The sequence below is a fragment of the Papaver somniferum genome, chromosome 3 (genome assembly GCF_003573695.1).
Source record: "Papaver somniferum cultivar HN1 chromosome 3, ASM357369v1, whole genome shotgun sequence".
In the NCBI taxonomy this organism is placed as follows: Eukaryota; Viridiplantae; Streptophyta; class Magnoliopsida; order Ranunculales; family Papaveraceae; genus Papaver; species Papaver somniferum.
The window spans coordinates 155,457,219-155,478,579 of record NC_039360.1 but is presented as its reverse complement, the minus strand read 5'-3'; the positions used below and the strand labels follow the sequence as shown (position 1 = coordinate 155,478,579).

The 21,361-nt window shown below is 39.1% G+C and overlaps 1 pseudogene; it reads left to right on the top strand.

Annotated features, from left to right (window-relative positions):
• Nucleotides 1-18,902, top strand: part of LOC113360148 — a 67,697-nt pseudogene extending 48,795 nt beyond the window's left edge.
• The last annotated feature ends 2,459 nt before the right edge of the window (nucleotides 18,903-21,361 follow it).

Here is a 21,361-nt window from a genome sequence, read left to right as displayed (position 1 = left end):
ACATCTTGTCTTTCAAATTGATTTAACTCTTCATGCATTGCATTCACCCAAAAGGGATCTTTCAGAGCTTCATCAATATTCCTTGGTTCCACCTGCGAAAGATAACAACCAAAATTGCATATATTTTGAAGTTGAACTCTTGTTTTGGCTGTAGAATCCCTTCCCCCAATAATGATGTTGAGGTCATGATCCATTTGAACCCAAAGATGTCGTGGAGGAACACATACTTGTTCATCAGGAATGGCTTGATCAGTGCTCTTCTCCTCGTCACTAGAAATGTCAGGATCAGTAACAGTTGGGATAACTTCAACTGATTCTGGAATTTCTTTGACTTTGTCAATTGTCTCTGTTGGAGGCAATTCAGCAGGAGGACTATCTTGACGAAAGTTACTAATGTCGTCGATGATAAAATTAACAGATTCTATCATGACTTGAGTTCTGAGATTAAAAACTCGAAACCACGACTATCAGAAGTGTAGCCAAGAAAGATTCCTTTGTCACTTTTGGTGTCGAATTTCCCTTTCTGTTCTCGATCTTTCAGAATACAGCACTTACTTCCAAAAACCCTGAGATAGTGTAGATTGGGTTTTCTTCCATACCATAACTCATAAGGAGTGTTAAGGGTTTTAGACCGCAAATACACACGGTTGATCAAGTAGCATGTTGTGAAGACAGCTTCTCCCCAAAATCTTAAAGGTAAGTTTTTTTTGTGGAGCATTACCCTGGCCATTTCCTGAATGTTCCTATTCTTTCTTTCAGCAAATCCATTATCTTGAGGAGTAATTGGTGGTGATTATTGTTGAATGATCCCCAGTTCGTCATAGAATTCGAATACCTTGGTGTCTTTGAATTCAATGCCACGATCACTCCTAATTTTCTTTAGTTTGCGACCTTGTTCGTTCTGGATCCTTTTAACAATAATCTTGAATTCACTCAGGGTTTCATTCTTATGAGATAGGAATGTAACCCAAGTGAATCTGGTGTAATCATCTACCATAACTAAAGCATACTTCTTATCGGAAACATTGGGTTGTTGAATCGGTCCGAAGAGATCCATATGAATTAAATCAAGTGGAGCTTTAGTGAGAATATCTCGTGATGATTTTTGGTGAACTTTCGTTTGCTTACCCTTTTGACAGGCACCACATACACCTTCAATCTTTGCATTGATTTTGGGAATGCCTCTAACAAGTTCTTTGTTAATGGTCTTAGTTAGAAGGCGATAATTGATGTGACCAAAACGCTCATGCCAAAGATGTGTAGATTCCACCTTAGTCAAATTGCAGCGGTTGCTAAACTGAGTATCAAGAAGATAACAATTGTTTTTACCAAGAGTTCCTTGAAAGATTACCTTCCCGGATTTGTCAACAATGTCACATTCATTCGCATTGAAGACAACTCGATGGCCCTTGTCGCAAATTTTACTAATAGAAAGAAGATTAGCAGTCATACCTTTAACGTATACCACATCATGGATTTCTGGAACACCGGGTAGCTTGATCGTTCCCTTTTTGCTAATTTAGCAACAACTTCCATCTCTGAACGTTACAGGACCTCTTTCGTAGTCAACCGATGATACAAACCAAGTGAGATCTCCTGTCATATGTCGACTACATCCATCATCAAGAAACCATTGAAAAGGAGATATAGATCTTAAAGCAAAGGCACCCATACTGCTAGTACTTCTCGATTTAGAGTTTCCTGGTAGAGTTGCATGAACTTTTAAAGAGTCATACAGTTGTTTAGCTTTCTTACAAATATTACTTGCAACATTAAGACTCTTTTGAAAGGACATACAAACTTGTTGTATATGATCGGATGGACCACAACATGAGCCCGTGATTTGAAGATTGTCTGACTGGTTCCTGGTCATATCAGTTTTCTCAACATCCTGCCATTGATTACTATCTGACTTGTGACTTTTCATGAGAGAGGAACAACTGAGATTTTTCAACCTTTCAAGGGAAGTATTTCCGGATATCAAATCCTTAAGAATTACAATTTCAGCAACAAGACCATAGTTGATCTGGATTTGTTCATCCAACCCTTTTTGAAGAGATATCAGTTTATCACACCTTTTCTTGCGGTTGTTTTTCAAACGTGGTGAAGCGTTAATTGAGACTTTATAATCCATAGAGTCAGACTGCTACAAACACAGACTTGTTAGGTCTTAGTGTGTTTGCCTGCTCTGATACCAATTGAAAAAGCGGGGGTCTAACAACACCACCCAATATTTTGATTAGCAATCTGTATGGACTAACTCCGAAATACTTTGCTAGAGAATCAACTAGACAGTCAGACTCAATCTAGATAAAAAGTATCTCAAGGAGTTATTATCTCAATCTCTCGATTTGATCTTTACTCAAGCAAATAGAAATATGCGAGTCTTTATCAAAGAGAGATATCTTGGATGGTACCAAAGACCAATGTCCAAGGATCAATCAATATCAATCAACAACCAAAGGTTGGATTTCCAATTGATGATCATGAACGCACAACCTGTATTATTTCAATTATATAAAAAATAATGCGGAAAAGAAATAACACAGACACCAGAAATTTTGTTAACGAGGAAACCGCAAATGCAGAAAGACCCTGGGACCTAGTCCAGATTGAATACACATTGTATTAAGCCACTACATACATTATCCTACTGCAAACTAACTTCGGACTGGACTATAGTTGAACCCCAATTAGTCTCCCACCGATCCAAGGTACAGTTGTACTCCTACGTCTCTGATCCCAGCAGGATACTGCGCACTTGATTCCTTAGCTGATCTCACCTACAACCAAGAGTTGTTGTAACCCAAAATCACAGACTTGATAATAAACTGATCTGTCTCACAAAGAAAAGTCTATCAAAGGATAAATCTGTCTCCCACAGATAAACCCTAGGTTTTGTTCCGTCTTTTGATATAAAATCAAGATGAACAGGAACAAATTAATAATCCGGTCTAATATTCCCGAAGAACAGCCTAGATTAATCAAACACTTCTCTACAATCCTTCCTGACTACACAAGCGGATTGTCGAGGAATCACAAACATTGATACGAAGATGTTTGTGACTTCTTTATCTTGCCTATCGGAGAACTCTCACGATCTCAAGCCAATCAATCGATTGTACTCGTACGATAGAAGATGCAAGATCAGATCACACAACTACGATAAAGTAGTATCGATCTGGATTCACAATCCCAACGAAGTCTTTAAGTCGTTAACCTGATTTTAGAGAAGAAAATCAAAGGTTAATGGAGATCGACTCTAGCGGGCGCACTAATATCACACAGACGTGTGGGGATTAGTTTTGTACAATGCTAGATGTCTCCTTTATATAGCCTTCAAATCAGTGTTTTGCCTTAGGTACAAAGCAATCCTTATTCACCGTTAGATGAAAACCTGATTTAGATTCAAGCTAATATTTCTCAACTGTTAGATCGAAAACTTAGCTTGTCACACACACTTGGGTAGACGTTTACTGGGTTCGTGAAAACCATGCCCAAACGTGTACGTGTATGTTGGTTCAACATAGTAACCCAAAAGGTTAACCATATGAGCATTTCATAATAACCTTGTTCTTCTTCACCATAACTAGTTCAATTGACTCAAATGAACTAGTTAAAGAGTTGTTCAATTGCTATGAGATCTTATGTAACTACACAAGACACAGTTGAAACAAAGATGATTCGATTCGATTGAATCGGCTCATGAACATTATAGCCACGGTTTGCATAAAGCATTCCTTAGTAATTTAGTATTTCATGTTCAGAGCACATCTTTAGATCATAACCTCTTAAGTTCACAAACAAGTTCGCGGACTTAAGTTAATCGGTTGAGTTTTCCAAACTCAGCAGAAATTCTCGGAATGAGAACTTCCGCCAGTTCGCATACTGGGTTCACGGACTGAGTTCACGGACTTAGGTTAGCACACAAACGAGTTTTGGAAAATCCAGCAGAAATTCTCGGTCGAGAAATTCCGGCAGTTCGCGGACTGAGTCTGCTGACTGGGTTCGCGGACTTGGCAAGCCAATTCCACAATCCTCCCGATTTTTCTTGATCAACAAAGTTCGAAAACTTCGGTTCAAGGAATACATGGTTATGTAATCTAAAATCTTATTTCAATCATTGAGACATTCTCAGAGGACGCTATGTACCCGTTATTCAAAGACCGATTCACGTCAGAGCAATTCTCAAAGTGATTGAAACTTTTCATGAATTCGTCACTAGGTGAAGATAAACTTGATCAAAGCGAAACGCTTTACCAACACACGGTTTCGAGATAAAAGATAAGCAATGAATGCTCAGCTCGAAATATCAAATGTGTATGATCTATTCTATATAGCATACGACTTTTGTCTCATAAGAAGTAGGAGATAAAAGAGATAGACTTTTGAGTGATAGATAAGTTCAAGTCTCCACATACCTTTTTGTTGATGAAGTTCCACGGTTCCTTGTATATATCTTCGTCGTTGTATGATGAATCACCATGAAGTCCTTGAGCTCAACTACACTTTTCTATCCTAGTCCGAAACTTAGCTATGTAGGCTAGAAATCAAGACTTGTAGGTTTGATCACCAACATTGACAAACATGCTTGAGATAGCAACGCATGCGAGGTTGACTGAGCTATGCTCTAACGTGTGTTATTTCTATTCCGCATTATATATTGTTATATAGTTGAAATATCACAGGTTGTGAGTTATGTGCATGGGTATGGGTGAAGATTTCGTCCTAGGAAACAATGTTTTTACATTCGTTGTAGATGGTTGATATTCGACAAAGGCTAAAATCGTAAACCCATAATTATACGAAATCCTGATCCAGCAATCAGATGTGAGTATTGAGACACGGGTCTCTCATCGAATCCTCTGACTGAGAATATTTTCTCTCGGAATACATGAAGATATGTAGTCTCTCGGCTAGTAAAACGGCATATCTCATGAACACTGAACATTTCAGTAATTATTTCTATATAGAATCACGAGATTGACGACTCCTAGACAGCTTGCTCTGCTAGTATAGAGCGATAATGTCTTCAGGATACAAACAACAGTTTTCCCTCACAATATAAAGGATATGAAGCTCCAGCAAGCTCATGTCAGAATAATTAATGCTCCTAGACAGCTTGCTCTGCTAGTATAGAGTCATAAGTTAATTATTCCTAAATTCTTGGATTCATCCACTGAATTTCCGAAAATATCCAAATATTTTCGCAATATTTCGTTACTTCAATATATGGTTCTTCCCAGCATAATTCCATGGGTTAGTAATTAATATTCAACGCACGGGCGTCTGAGCTACCTCCGAGTAATCCCCGACTCAAATGGTGTAAGTGTACTCAACGATGATGCATTAACAATCACCGCACGAACGAGTATTTCAAAATACGACTAAACGATGAACCTATGCAAAATACGAAGGAAAATAATAAATAATTAAATACTGACCAAGGTGCTGAGGGATTGGGCTCACCGGCCGGCCGGCCGTGAAGTGGCCAATCCCACGCCAGTTTTATATTTTATCATATTATTTGTTATTTTCCTTGATCTTATGAAAATCCTTTCATTTGAACAAATATCCTTCGTTTTGAGGAAACTCCTCAGTTTCATGGTGTTTCCTTCGCACCAAGGAAATAATATAAAATTGGGAAAAACATTGTGGGGCCGTGATTATTGGCCAACTGGCCATGCCTTGATCCCGGCCGGCCCCACACCTCATGGTTCCTCATTATTTTATTATTATTTTCCTAATATCATGAAAACTCCTTAGTCTCATGGTATTTTCATAAATCCATGAAAAATATAATATAAAATTAAGGAAACCCGTGGGACCGGGGCCAAGCTGGCCGGCCATGCCCTAGCCGGTCCCACACGTCCCTTTATTTTATTATTATTATTTTAAGGTTTCCTTGATCCCATGAAATTCTTTGATTTCATGGTATTTCTCTCAAATTATGGAAATTCCTTCAAATCATGGAAAAAAAACATAAAATTAGGGAAAACGCACGGGACGGGCCCCAGCCGGTCGACCATGCCTCAGCCGGTCCCACACGCCCTTATTTTATTATTTTTTTAATATTATTTGCTTCCTTGATCCCACGGAAACTCTTTCACTTCAAGGAAACTCCTTAATTTCAACAAATTCCTTTATTTCATGATTCATAAATTCATGAAAAATAATATAAAATTAGGAAAAGCACCACGGGACCGTGGTCACTGGCCGGCCGGCCATTCCTTGGCCTCAGCGGTCCCATGCTTCAACGTTCCTTCATTTTATAATTATTTTCCTTCATCTCATGAAGTTTCCTCAGTTTCAGCAAAACCCTGATTTTGCCATATTTTCTCGAATGGTTGCTCAAACGCACGCCAGAAAATATCAAAATTCTCAAGACTGAGACACGGACGTGTTGGCGACGTGAGCATTTTACCTTGACCGACCAAGGTTGGATCTTTGGCTTGTAAGAAGCCGGTCCCACGTATTTTCACGATTTGACCTAATTTGCGCAATTGCACGTATTGGGTCCAAAACTCTTCCAAATAATTTTGGAATTTCGTGGAGTGATCGTCAGTCGATCCCGTGACGACCCAGGGCCGGTTTCATGACCCCTTGGTCGGTCCCTCACCTCTTCAGAGTTAATTAGGTTTTATCACCTAAGGCTCAGACGAGCATTTTTCGAATAAATGATTAAACCATCATTTAATCATTCTTTCATCAACAAATCACCAACTCTTCAAGAGACCTTGGTATTTTGCTCACATGAGCATATGGGCTCTACATGGTCGATCCATGATCCCATATAGTCGATCCCTCTTTCATTCCATGGTTGATTTTGAAATAAACCATCAATTGGTCATGAATTGATCAAATTAGGGTTTCTGAGTCCAAGGATCATAATTCCAGATTCGAACACTAATAACTTTACGACGATCTCATGATCAGTATTCTTATTAATGATGCTCGGTTAAACTACCAGTATTCTAATTAATGTTTTATTTTGGTCACGCTACCAATAATTCATCAGACGAGCAACACTTTCTCAGATAAGCAATATTTTCTCAAATCAAGGAATATTGGTTCAACTATCAATATTCAACAATTCAAAGCAATACTTGCTAGCCTCAACTATCAATGTGAGAATTATACTTCTGTCTCAACACACACGTTCAATTCATGAGTTTCATAGCATTTTGCAAAATCATGTTCAACTCAACAAATACACGGACTCATCGTCCCATAAAATCATGAAGTCAACAACTGACTAATTAACCACGAAACGTCAATCGTGTCACATGGGGGATATTAGATAGGGTTTTGGTCTGGCGGTTTCAAAGTAGTGGATGGAAAATCGACCAAGTCTCCGCACGATGAGCAACTGGTTTCAAACACGATTTCCATTTCCCCACTCTTTGATTCCATCAACTGTCACACTTCATGGGATCATGGTGTCTACAATTCCAGCAATAAAAATAAGTCTCTGAAATCATGATTGAATATACAAGAATCTCACGTCTCACAGACAACACGAGATCAACACCTCATCAATTGAGCAATTACTCTCAACTGAGCAACTTCAATCATTCATAACTTATCTTATTCAGAATACACAACATACACACAATCTTTGATTACCATTAATTCCACACATTTCTCAGCTTCCCTCCTACAGATCAACCCATCCTCTCTTGTGACCGAATTTACTCTGGAACGACCATTGTCTTGGTTTAGGCCGGAGTACTAAAGATTGATATCTCGAATTCAAAGCACTCCCTTCTTGCAGTGCATCTGTGTGAGGTTGAACATTTCGCTCGGTTCAAGGAGTCTCCTCCGTACGGTCGTCTGCTCAATTCCGTGATAACCAACAAATCGTTTTGCCCCATCTACAGATTGGCGACCACAGTGGGAGATTAATCTCTCGGTTGTAATCTCAACCTTTCACAAGATGGTTGATCTTAGGTCACATATGATCGCAGATCCTAACACAAACAATGGTAACACCAGCAACAACAACAATGAGGATATCCCGGAAACAATTCCGGCCTCTAACACCGGCGGTGATGATATTACTCCTCCTCATGCTAACACGGAAGGTCATCCTCTGTTCGTCCGACACCCTGAGGAAGTCAGAGGAAACCCACCACCTACCATTGCTGATCTCATCAAAGTGCAAGAGACCGTTGCACAGAATCAAATCAATATGGCTGCTACACAGAAAGAGCTGTTTAATTATCTGAAGACTCTCGCTGACAAGATGTCAGAGAAAACTCAAGAAAAGGGAAAAGAGAAGGAAAAATCCTCAGACGCTGATCCTGAGGTAATCCCGATTCATACGGTGGATGATGAAGAAGTCCGCAAAGCTGACACAGCGAAGGAGTCGTCAAACTTCATCACTCGGGAGGATTTGGAACGCCTTCTGGAGAATCGTGGAAAAGACAAGACCTCGCATGTCCATCATCACCAACCTCCATACCCTGCCGCTACTCAAAGGATTCCTCTTCCCAAAGGTTACATCTCTCCAACTTTTACTTTGTATGATGGAACTGGCAATGCTCGAGAACATGTTTCTCGTTTCCTGGAAGCTTTGGGTGAACATGAGCATAACTATGTTGTTCGCCTCAAAGAATTTTCAAAATCCTTGAAAGCCAGAGCATACACCTGGTACAACAACATCGCACCAGGAACTATCAACAGTTGGGGAGAAATGGTTAATGCTTTCTATAGGAAGTACTTCTTCGTTTCAGAGCAAGTCACTCTCTCTGATCTCGGAAAGATGTTTCAAAAGAACACCGAACATCCTAACGACTACGTGAAGAAGTTCAGAGTTCAAGCGTTGGATTTCCATGATCCGAATATCACAAAACAAAAACTTGTGGACCTATACATCAATGGAATGATTTCAGTCTACAGAGCCTTATTGGAGAATCTCAGGTTCCAGACTTTCACAGAACTCCATGAAGCAGCCAAGAGGTCGGCAACTACTGCACCTGCTCTACTAGAAAGGATTAAGACTTCAAAAGCTGAAGAACCATGAGAGGCCAGGGGCAGCAACAGATGTTTGATCAATAAACAATACAACCTTCAAACTTCCACCAATGCTGTTGCGGAAGGGAACAAACGGAAAGCTGAACCACAACGTAAGCATACTTCCCCAACCCCTTAAAAGGCGCAAATGGAAGATCCAGAAGCACCTGATTTCCCCTGCTCCATTGAAGAAGTTATCGAATTGCTGGATGCCTGGATTCAAGACGGTGCAATCAAGTTGCCATATGTCAAGAAGGAACCAACTGAAGAGGACATGGAAAATCCTTTTTATTGTCGCTTTCATAGATTTTTCAGCCATCCCACAAGTGATTGCAAAACTTTGAAACGTATATTTAAGTAAAAGGTCGAATCCGGAGAACTCAACTTGGGGACTGAAGGAGTACACAGAGATCCCCTTCCCGTCAGAACCTTCACTCTTTCTGAACCTCCTGTCAAAGAGGAAGTTCAATCCTTAATTGAGCACATATGTGAATTTCTATACTTATCAAAATCTCAAAGGAAATACATGTTTGATGCATTAAACCACATTGTGTCAGGAAGCGTCTACTGATTCAAGAGACATTCACCGAGCCTCCACCAACGGACAAAGAAATGTATGACTGGGGACTGCTCACCACAGTGCACATCAAAGGAAACGAGTTCAAGAGAGCATTTGTTGATGTCGGTACTGCCGTCAATATCATCCCTCTGAAAAATCTCAGAGCCGCTGGCATTACTCGTCAAGAAGCTACTCATGCCCCCATGTCAATCAGAGATCACGAAGGAGTTTCCAGAGACGCGTACGACTACCTCGTACTCAAAGTTAAAGAAAATTTGGTCTGCACTGAGACCAAGTTTTACATAATCCGAGAAGATTCAGGATATGACATGATTCTTGGACGCACATGGATTCATGATGGGAAGGTGACACTGACACCTTCAATCACACATCTCTCAGCTGAAGGAACCTCTGACTCAGAGGAAGAAAAGGAAGATATCTCACCATTCGAGTATCTGGAGGAGGTCAAAGCCTTGACAGAACTTACACAAAGGCCTGAGGAACATCCAAACACTTTCGTCAAGAGATTTCGCACTCAGGAAAGTCTCATTCCTTCTCATGTGCCCATATCGTCAGTTTTCAATCATGCTTATCTGGTTCAAGGGCTTCACTCCACAAATAATTTAGCAATAGCAAGATGCTATGAGTGATAATCTCGCCTCAGCAATATTTCACCCAATGGTTGAGTCCAGAATCTCTTCAAGTTGATCATCCTATCAAAAGATTCATTGTTGAAGATGTGGCTAAGCATGACAGACATTACGAGGGATACTCCTTCCTGCACGAGTGTCCATATGTGCCACAACTAAGGAATCCCACCACACGAGGAATTCTGAATCAACAGAAGATATTCAAAGCGCGGTTGACCAAACCTAAAAAATTTCATGAAGGGGACCTGGTTCTCAAAGAAGCTCAACGTGGTCTTCATTCTACAAGGAACTCTAATTGGGAAGGACCATTTATGGTTGCTAAGTCCATAACCGGAGGATACTACAAACTGATCAACATAGATGGCAGAACCCTACCAGTAATTCACGAGAATTGGCTTAAGGCGTTTGTCTGAAATCATCAAACATTTGAGGTACTGGGCGTTTGAAGCATTCATGACGTTTGGATTTGGCATTTAGGATTTTCTTTCATTGTATTCAATTCCTCCAAAACGTTTGCAATACTTGCAATCAGTATTTGAATTCAGCAGTTTATCAAAATTCAGTTCATATTTCTCAAAAGAAAATCTCTATCAAATCCAAAAGAAAATACTTAACCATCTATCAATCCAAAACCAGCTAATATCAAACCCAAACAAAAACCTCACATCTCTCAGAAGTTCAGAAGTTCAAGAGATCATGAAAAGGGAAATCAAAGAAAATCAGCAAAAAAGGATTTTCGCTCCTCTGCATCTTTCAAGGCCTGCAAAGCCGCCTTCTCCTTGTTCAACTCTTCAGTCAGCCTGGAAATCTTGTCTTCTTTCTCCATCATAGCATCATTGGGATATGTTGTTCTCACATGAGTCCTTGATAGAGTTCATTTTCTTACGAAGCCACTTCACATTGAAGCCAAGTCTTTCTGAATTCTCCAAATTAAACTCTCAATCAAAGAGTATATCTGGAGTCACAGTATTTATGGCCTTAGTGCATATATAACTCACGACATGCAAGATAATACCTACTTGCATTGTTAAGGCATAAGCACGTCCAGGGTTCTTATCAACGATCATGTGACCAAACTTCTTCCATAATTTCTCATACAAGCCTGCATATCCAATGGGAACGCTGAATCCACCAACTAGTTCATGATACGGGAGTGAAGCATCAAATGGAGGATCAAAATAAACTCCTGAAATTGGATATTCATGCACCGATATACGGTTCTCAATTACTGAGGCAGCTTCTACAATCAGGGCAACAATATTCTCTACCGGTGTTTCAGTTTCTTCTATCACTGAAGCAACAACAATCTGGGTTTCCACAACTTCAGTGACAACCTTCTCATGTCCTTGAAGTGCAGAGATGTTTGTTTCTTAATCAATAACTCCAGGGCAGTTCGAGTTATCCTCATTGGATTCAATATCCTCAACTTCGGTATTTGACACCTAATACGAAGATTACATGGGGTTAGAGTCACTTAAGCACGAAATCAAGTGAGATTATAAAATACAGTATACCAGAAATGCAATATCATCAAATTTCATCATTATGCACCCAAGACGCGAGAAAATAGCATGAAAGTCATGAAGATACGTTTTACGGTAACCTCGTCTGAAGAAACTATACTCTGCCTTGTACTAGAAGACAAACTGGGAGCAATCTACAAGGAATATGAAGATGGATTATATACCATTCTCTTCGTATGGATGTCCTCTACAACATTTTAAAATTTCATAACAATCCGATGAACGAGCAAGGAGATGTGGCTAAAACATTGAGCAACATACCATCTGAAAAAGTTCTGAAAGTCTCATGGAAGTTTACTATTTCGCCTTTTTCAGGCCCTGAACGTGCTCAAAACTTAAAAATATTCTCTTCTAAAGCTTGGAAATTGTCTGGGCTTGAATATGCATATGCAGATCATGAAACTCCGATTCCAGATAAGGGTTTTACGGCGTTTTTGCTAAAAAACTGAGTTCTGAATTTTCTGACGACGAATTTCGACTAAGTTTTTCGTGTATACACATGGATTCTCATTCATTCATTCACAAATCAGCACTTTCATAATTCTATGAAGAGTATTCAAGACATGTACTTATTTGGGGAGTCTCCGAAGTGTTCGAGGAATTGGGGTTATCTGTGTCAACGACAAGGGGATCATTACTTCTATTCGGCTCTGATTCTTTGGAAGTGCCTTCGTCTCTATTCTCAGAGGATGGTCGAGCATCATCACTCTCCGTCTCCATGACAACATCCTCCTGGACACATCCTCAACAATCAACATTTTATCTAAAAAGCATCATAATTGAATATGCGAAGGGAAACTTACGGCTTCTTCTTCATCGCTCAGATCAGGAATTGTTGCAGGAAACCGAAGACCATTGATACTTGATGGAGTAAAATTCTGCAACAAAATAACAACATTGGTTTCATGATCCTAATAATGTGGGCGAGAAAAAGTCACAACAAGGAGAATACCGAGAACTCACCAAAGAACCGACTGGGGACTTTATAGTATTAGGTAACAGCTTATAACTTTTGTTCCTTCCTTCTCCGCCGTGAACAATCGCTTCAGTTTCTGAGAAATATACACGGATTCGCGGTCTTACATTACGACCGTCCTGTGGTAAAATTCAGTAACATAATTAGAATACAGTTCTCATAACTTCATGAAGATTACAAGAAGAAACATACCTGAGAAGACCCTGGAGACGATTTTCGTTTATCACCAGAAAGATACTTCAATCTTGGTCGTCCAGAAATCATCTCAGTAGAAGGAGGATCCTTCACTGGAGGCTGACCAGCCATCACGTAATCACGCAATCGTTGAAGTTGTTGATCCCAAAAGTCTATATAACCTGGAGTTACATATGCAAATCTCTCGGAGAAAGGGAACCAGTAATTACTTCCTTCCACGTGAGTATGGTCTAAATGGGTTCTAAGTTGTTCAACTGATGGCTTCCTCCTTCGAAAAGTTGGAATACACTGATCCATACCCATTTGTCGAGCTGCTCTGTCAATATTATATTCCTCCACTGAGAGTCTTCCGTATATAGACGATATCAAATGCCAGGGGTGCAACTCAACATGAAATATCTTTCGCCATCACTCGGATTTGCACCAGACATCAGCATCACACTCTCTCCAGTATTGAAAGTTGTTGGCTGGGAAACATAAGCAGGAACTGACACCCACGGGCGGAAGTTGAACTCAGATTCATCATCTAACACATCAATGAGGCGTTCTTTAGACCGAGGCTGCTTTGTAGACCAACGCATGATCTTGACGTTATCTTTTTCAGAGAAAATGTGACGAGCATCAGCATTTGGTCCTTGCAAAATATTACGTGGAATAGGTGATTAATGTTTTTGAGAGTCGTTGTAGTAAATAGGATTCGTTTCAGACTTGTGAAGGAAATGGAATTTTTAGATTTAATAAAAATATATATACAAAAATATTAAAAATGGGTGAGAGGTACTGGGACTAAGGATTTTGCCGAATTCACTACACAGGGTTCATTCATATATTCTTTGACAATTTAAAACTCAATAAAATTAACATGGACTCTGATTTTTCCAAGATAGATTCTCAAAACATCGATTGTAAGTCCTAAGCATGATGTATCAAAACACCTAAGCTAAGCATACATCATCAAATTAAATAACAACCAATTAATTCAAATCATATTTCAATTTTAAATTAATGCAAAAGTCATAAAAAAGAATAAAAAAAAATTTACCCGTGTATGAAATTCACCCTCCTCCGTCGTCCCAGTGTTGGGTTTAGTTCATCATGATAAAAACACGCTCAAAATATTTATTTATTGCTCAAATGGTGTTTACAATGAAGAGAAAAGGAGAAAATGGTGTAAAACTGTAATATGCGACGCACAAAAAGCGTCACAGAATGAACGATAAAACACAAGTGCTGCTGATGTTTAGACTGCACTGCGACCCACGGTTGTGCGTCTTAGACACTGTTGATAAACCACTGTCCTTGCGATTCTGTTCTTCGTGTTCTTGGTGTTCTTCATCAGCAGCAGCAGCAGAAACAGAGTTTCATCAACTCTTGATTTCTGCTTCTCTGGACCTTCTCTCGACCCCAAACTCTCGACACCCTTCTCTGTGATACCAGAAATCTATTTATACTCCTCAGCCTCATTTAATCACGCCATAACTCAAGATAATTTTCTCTTTACTCGTCTTAAAGAGAAAATATTTTTTTGGATATTTTCTTCCTTTAATTAGCTCTCCACGCGCTGAAATGATGTATAAACACTCCAAACATGATCTTACACGTTGTAGAATTGATTCAACACTCTCCAAACACATGAGTACACGTCTAAATTTGATGTGATCGTGTGATATTCATTTCTTGAACGTGCTTCCTGATTTCTTGATTGCGATGATTCCATCCAATTATGATCGATCCTAACACCCAAAATGTCTTCCTCTATCCATATCACAAATACCCATTGAAAATCAGAGGTTTAATCGAACTCTAACCCCTCCAAAAATCGATCGACCCAACTGCCAGTGAGAAGAAATATTTTCCCGCCTTTTTCCAAAATTTGAATTATGAGAAGAAAAGTGTCCTCCACCTAATCCTGTACGGGTGTCCCTTTAGCAATTGGGGTGGAAATAGTAATTTTGGGGTGGAAATAGTAATTTTCTGGGTTCCTCCGGTACATTTCTGGGACGCTTCCGGTGCATTTCTGAGGTGCCTCCGGTACATTATCCTGGGGTGTAAAACACTACTTTTCGAGCTCATTTCGCCGCAAAGGCTTATTTCTCTAAAAACATCTACAAAAACACAAAATAACACAATAAGTACTTAATCGAGTCTAACAATACAGAATATTGAGAGCAAAATAGACACATAAATGCGTCTATCAATAGGCGCATAATTCTTGAAGTGATCCCACATCAAAGCTTAAAGAAACATCGTATTGGCGTAGCACTCAATGTTCATAAAGCCATTCGATACACTGGAGTCTATAACCAAGGAGTCTAAGTTAAAATACAAAGAACCCAGGAACATGCTACCTATTGGGAGTTGCTCACCTTGAGCCATCTTGATAGCAAAAGGGATCACGAAGGGCTTCAACAAGTTTCCACTGTCTTCAAATATGTCTCTCGACATCCATAAACATAAGAAAGTAGCAATGGGTAACATACCGTCGATGGATTTATCTGAAATCTCGTCCTTTTCCCACCAGCTTTTCAACCAATGAGCATATCACCCTTTACTGCCAGATGCCTTATTCACTTCCTCCATTGCAGCTGCCAAAATGTTAGAAACCGCAGCCTCCTCATCTGAAAGATCCCCAGGGAGATTTCCCGTGATTGAGAGATGCATCAAAGCAGCCACGTCCTCTAAGGTAACGGTAAACTCTCCTCATATGCATATAAAGGTGTGAGTGGGAATACACCAACGAGCAAGTAGATCCACAATACCTCTCGCATCATGGAAAATGAATAAGTCTCTAGAAGCCTGAATAGCTCTCGTCACTTGCGCCTGATCGAGCATGGCCCTGACATGAGGGAAACCCAGCATATGTCTCGCCCATCCAGAGAACTTTTCCAAAGGTCGTCGAGAAAGCTTAAATTCTATGATTGATGCAAGGAAGATCCCTCGTTCAAGACAAAACCGGATCACTGTCTTAGGAGTCACCAATTTCTTATGAGTAACATTTCTGGGATTTATCAGAAGACGATACACTGGAGATTTGAGATGATTCTCAGTTTCCTGCTCAACCTCCGCAAAAAATGCATCATCTATATTCGGGACATTATTAATTCCAGGGGTTTCATCCTCTTCTTTGCCAACGAAAGTCTCATCCATACATGTCTCATCTCTGGAGATATCATCATCAATACACATTTCATCTCTCGAAGCATCATTCGCCTGGGAGTTGGACATTTTGCGGAGTAGCTGTAAAATTCACACTACATTCTACTTCAGTATGTCGCCCAGATATAAATTCATCTCTCGAAGCATCATTCGCCTGGGAGTTGGACATTTCATCTCTCGAAGCATCAGACGAGCAACACTTTCTCAGATAAGCAATATTTTCTCAAATCAAGGAATATTGGTTCAACTATCAATATTCAACAATTCAAATCAATACTTGCTAGCCTCAACTATCAACGTGAGAATTATACTTCTGTCTCAACACACACGTTCAATTCATGAGTTTCATAACATTTTGCAAAATCATGTTCAACTCAACAAATACACGGACTCATCGTCCCATAAAATCATGAAGTCAACAACTGACTAATTAACCACGAGACGTCAATTGTGTCACATGGGGGATATTAGCTAGGGTTTTGATCTGGCGGTCTACGTCACGTGTGTTCGTACACGCGATGGAATGCGAGCAAGTCGTGCAATCAGCTGAAGGAGTTAACAAAGTAGTGGATGGAAAATCGACCAAGTCTCCGCACGAAGAGCAACTGGTTTCAAACACGATTTCCATTTCCCCACTCTTTGATTCCATCAACTGTCACACTTCATGGGATCATGGTGTCTACAATTCCAGCAATACAAATAAGTCTTTGAAATCATGATTGAATATACAAGAATCTCACATTTCACAGACAACACGAGATCAACACCTCATCAATTGAGCAATTACTCTCAACTGAGAAACTTCAATCATTCAGAGCTTATCTTATTCAGAGTACACAACACACACACAATCTTTGATTACCATTGATTCCACATATTTCTCAGCTTCCCTCCTACAGATCAACCCATCCTCTCTTGTGACCGAATTTACTCTGGAACGGCCATTGTCTTGGTTTGGGCCGGAGTACTACAGATTGATCTCTCGAATTCAAAGCATTCCCTTATTGCAGTGCATCTGTGTGAGGTTGAACATTTCGCTCGGTTCAAGGAGTCTCCTCCGTACGGTCGTCTGCTCAATTCTGTGAAAACCAGCAAATCATTTTGCCCCATCTACATTCGTTTAAAGGAAGTACAATTCATAAACTTGTTTTGTGAATCGAAAGGGAAATTGCTAGGCTTATTGGTATTGTTATTCATTGCAAATCTTTGGAATCCCAATATGTGTGTTTAGTATAACCGCTCATAACTTGTTTATGTATGTTGGTAAAACTATTCACATTGCCTGACTTATGTATCGGTATGACTTTTATTAGTGAAACCAATCTTAAGTAATCACCTGAGATGGTATGATCGATATTTGTAATTGGTGTGACCATTCCTAGTCATTGAGTAATGTTAGAGCACTGCTCGGTCGAACTCGCAAGTGTTTCTATCTCAAGCTTGTTTGTCAAGTTTAGTTCCAAAACTATAAGTCTTGATTTCTAGTCTACTTATAGCTAAGTATCGGACTAGGATAGCAAGTGTTGTTGAGCTCTAGACACCACGACGTTCATCATGAAAAGACGAAGAACTACTCAAGGAACTGGTGGAACTTCATCGACTAAAAGGTATGTGAAGACTTGAACTTATCTATCACTCAAAAGTTTATCTACTCTATCTCCTTTCTTGACACAAAAGTCGTATTGCTATACAGACTTTGATTATACACATTTTTTATTTCGAGCCGAGTTTATCTCGTTTATCTATTTCTCGAAATATGTGTTGGTACGCTTTCGCTTGTCCAAGTTCATCTTTACATGTGACGAAAGTCATGTTGATTATTTCAATATCTTGAAAATCGCTTTGATGAAAAATAGTGTGTGAATAACCTCTATATAACATCCTCTAATAATGTTTGAATGATTGAAATGAGAGTTTAGAATATATAACCTTGAATGGGATATAAACATTGTATGTGAACTCATACTTGTGTAAGTCCAAACTCCTTGACCTAGTGTACCATTAAAATACCACAAAGGAGCTCTTCTTTCTGGTAAAATCTCTGTTAATTTAATCTAGTATGGTAATTTCAAACCATCCCAGAGAGCTATTATCTCTGATTTCTTCAATTTAATTCATTCAACTTCAATCCAATCAAAGAAGACACTCAATGAACCATCTGTTTCAACATGGTGGAAGAAAACAGAGAAATACTACCATCTACCAACTTCTTCAAAGAAACCCAATTCTTTGGTTTTGAAATTAGGGAGACAAATCTTTGATGAGAAATACTCTTTGGGTAAATCTTTAAGCGATAAGAAAATTGTTAGATTAGCATCAAGAGGTGAACAGAGAAATGCAATCAATGTTGTATTGACATCTGCTGATGTTACTGTTGATGGGTTCTGTTCTAGCGTATGTGGTACTCATGGGTCTTCATATTCTACTTCAAAGAAATCAAAAATTGCATACATTTGGGTTGGGAACTCAGAGACTCAGTTCCCTGGTCAATGCGCTTGGCCGTTTCACCAACCGATTTATGGACCACAAGGCTCACCTTTAGTTGCACCTAACAATGATGTTGGTGTTGATGGAATGGTGATTAATTTGGCCAGTTTATTAGCAGTAACAGCAACAAATCCTTTCGGAAATGGTTATTACCAAGGACCAGCTGAAGCTCCACTAGAAGTTTTTCAGCTTGTACCGGAATTTATAGGACAAGAGCTTACACTGGTTATCCTGGAAATTTGTTGGTTGATTCGAGTAGTAGTGCGAGTTATAATGCAAATGGCGCTAATGGAAGGAAATTCTTGTTGCCGGCATTGTTTGATCCTTCAACCTCTACTTGATCCACTTTATTCATAATGCCATGACCCCAAAGACATGGATTATGACCACAAGTCTGATAACTCAAGATTTTGCTTTTTGCCAAAACCTACTCCGAGACTTTAAATAACCAAGTTACCCAAAAATCTAAATCCCGAGATATGCTGGATGAACAACATATTCCGTAAGACTCAAAATATGCCACTGGAGCCAAAGAATTATCGTATAAACTAAGATTTACTTAGTAGTCCAATAAAGTCTCATGACCTAAGATTTGTATCTGATAGTACGAATTTTCTCATCGACCTAAATTTGTATAGAGACACGAATCTGCATCTTGATCTATACTTTAACCGCAATGAACTTTTAATATACTTAGTAGTCCAATCGTTCAAAATTTTCAAGCTAACCTAAAGTTTATGTCGTATACTGGTGACCAAAAAAAATGTCTCCTTCTAATTATGTTTTATGTTGATACCCTATATTAGCGGTTCTTAAACTACTTCCAAACTTCTTAAATTGGAATAACATCTGGCAATTATGGGATTCGAACCCCTACCTCTAGAGGAAGAGAACATGAAAACAACCAGCACCAGGCAATTACGAACAAATTCTGGCATGAAAACGACATATCGTGATTCAAAATTTGCCCGTAATCGAAATATCGGATGACCTATAATTATTAATTTGTCCGGAAGCTAAAATCTTATACCCATACGCGTACTGCCGGAAGTTCACATCCCGTGAATTTCTGCTGGAGTTTGTGAACTGAAAACAAACTCAATCTGGGTACTTAAGTATGCGTACCGGTATCCATACCTGAGTGGGTTATTTTCTAAAAACGGTTTATTCGTGAACTATGACATATATAAACTAAGGAATGCATATTTTCAAACCGTGGCTATAATGTTCATGAATCTATTCGAGTGAATCAAAATCGTTTTTGTTTGGATTGTGCCTTATATACTTCTATGAGATCTAAGCAACTGAACAACTATCTAACTAGTTCTTAATAGTCATTTGAACTAGTTATGGTGAAGATGAATAAGGTTGATATGAAAGTTCTCATGTGGCTAACCATTGGTTAACTACTGTTGAAACAACTAGGTGTACACGTTTAGGTACGGTTACACAAACCTAAATGAACGAAAATTTCATTTGTGTATAACAAGCTAAGATTCGATCTAACGATTGAAAGATATTAGATATAATCTAATCAGGCTTTCATCTAACGGTGAATATTGAATGATTTGTTACCAAGGTAGCATTGATTGCATACCCTGATTTGAAGACTATATAAAGGAGAACTCTAGCAACTGGGAAACCTAATCCCCACACCTCATGTGTGATACTAGTTGTATAAGATAGAGTCCATTCTCCTTTAACCTTAGGTTTCTACCGAGACCCTGTAGGTTAACGACTTGAAGACTTCATTGGGATTGTGAAGCCAGACCCAACTATTTTCTCTGTAGTTGCGTGATGTGATCTTGTTGTTTCTATCATATTGAGTAAAATTGTAAAATTTGCTCGAGATTAATTTCTCCGATAGGCAAGATAGAAAAGTAGTCACAAACATCTTCGTCTCATCGGTTGTGATTCCACAATATCTTGTTTCGCTAGTTGATTAAGATTATTGTGAGGTGATTGATATTTCTAGGTTGTTCTTCGGGAATATAAGCCCGATATATCAATTGGTTCCTGTTCACCTTGATTTATCAAAAGACAGAACGAAACTCGTAGGTATTTCTGTGGTATACAAATTTATCTATTCTTGTAGACTTTTCTATGTGATACAGATTTGTTTATTAAAGTCTTCGACTTTGGGTCGTAGCAACTCTTAGTTGTGGGTGCGATCAGCTAAGGGAATCAAGTGCGTAGTATCCTGCTGGGACCAGAGACGTAAGGAGCGCAACTGTACCTTGGATCAGTGTGAGATTGATTGGGGTTCAACTACAGTCCAGACCGAAGTTAGCTTCTAGTAGGCTAGTGTCTGTAGAGGCTTAATACAGTGTGTGTTCAATCTGGACCAGGTCCCGGGGTTTTTCTACATTTACGGTTTCCTCGTTAACAAAATTTCTGGTGTCTGTGTTATTTCTTTTCTTCATTATATTTTGTTATATAATTGAAATACCACAGGTTGTGCGTTGAATCGTTCAATTGGTAAATCCAACCTTTGGTTGTTGATTGAAATTGATTGATCCTTGAACATTGGTCCTTGATACCGTTCAAGTGATTTCTCTTGTATTCAATCATACTTGCAGATTTCTATTTGTTGAGTAAGGATTGAATCGAGAAATTGAGATATAACTCTTTGATATACTTTTTATTAAGATTGAGTCTAAATGTATAGTTGATTCTCTTAAAAGTATATTGGAGTTAGTCCATACATATTGCTAAGCGAAATATTGGGTAAGGTTGTTGTACGCCCACTTTTTCAGGTACCGATCCTAGAACTTGGTGGGACTGAACATTTTAAAGCTCA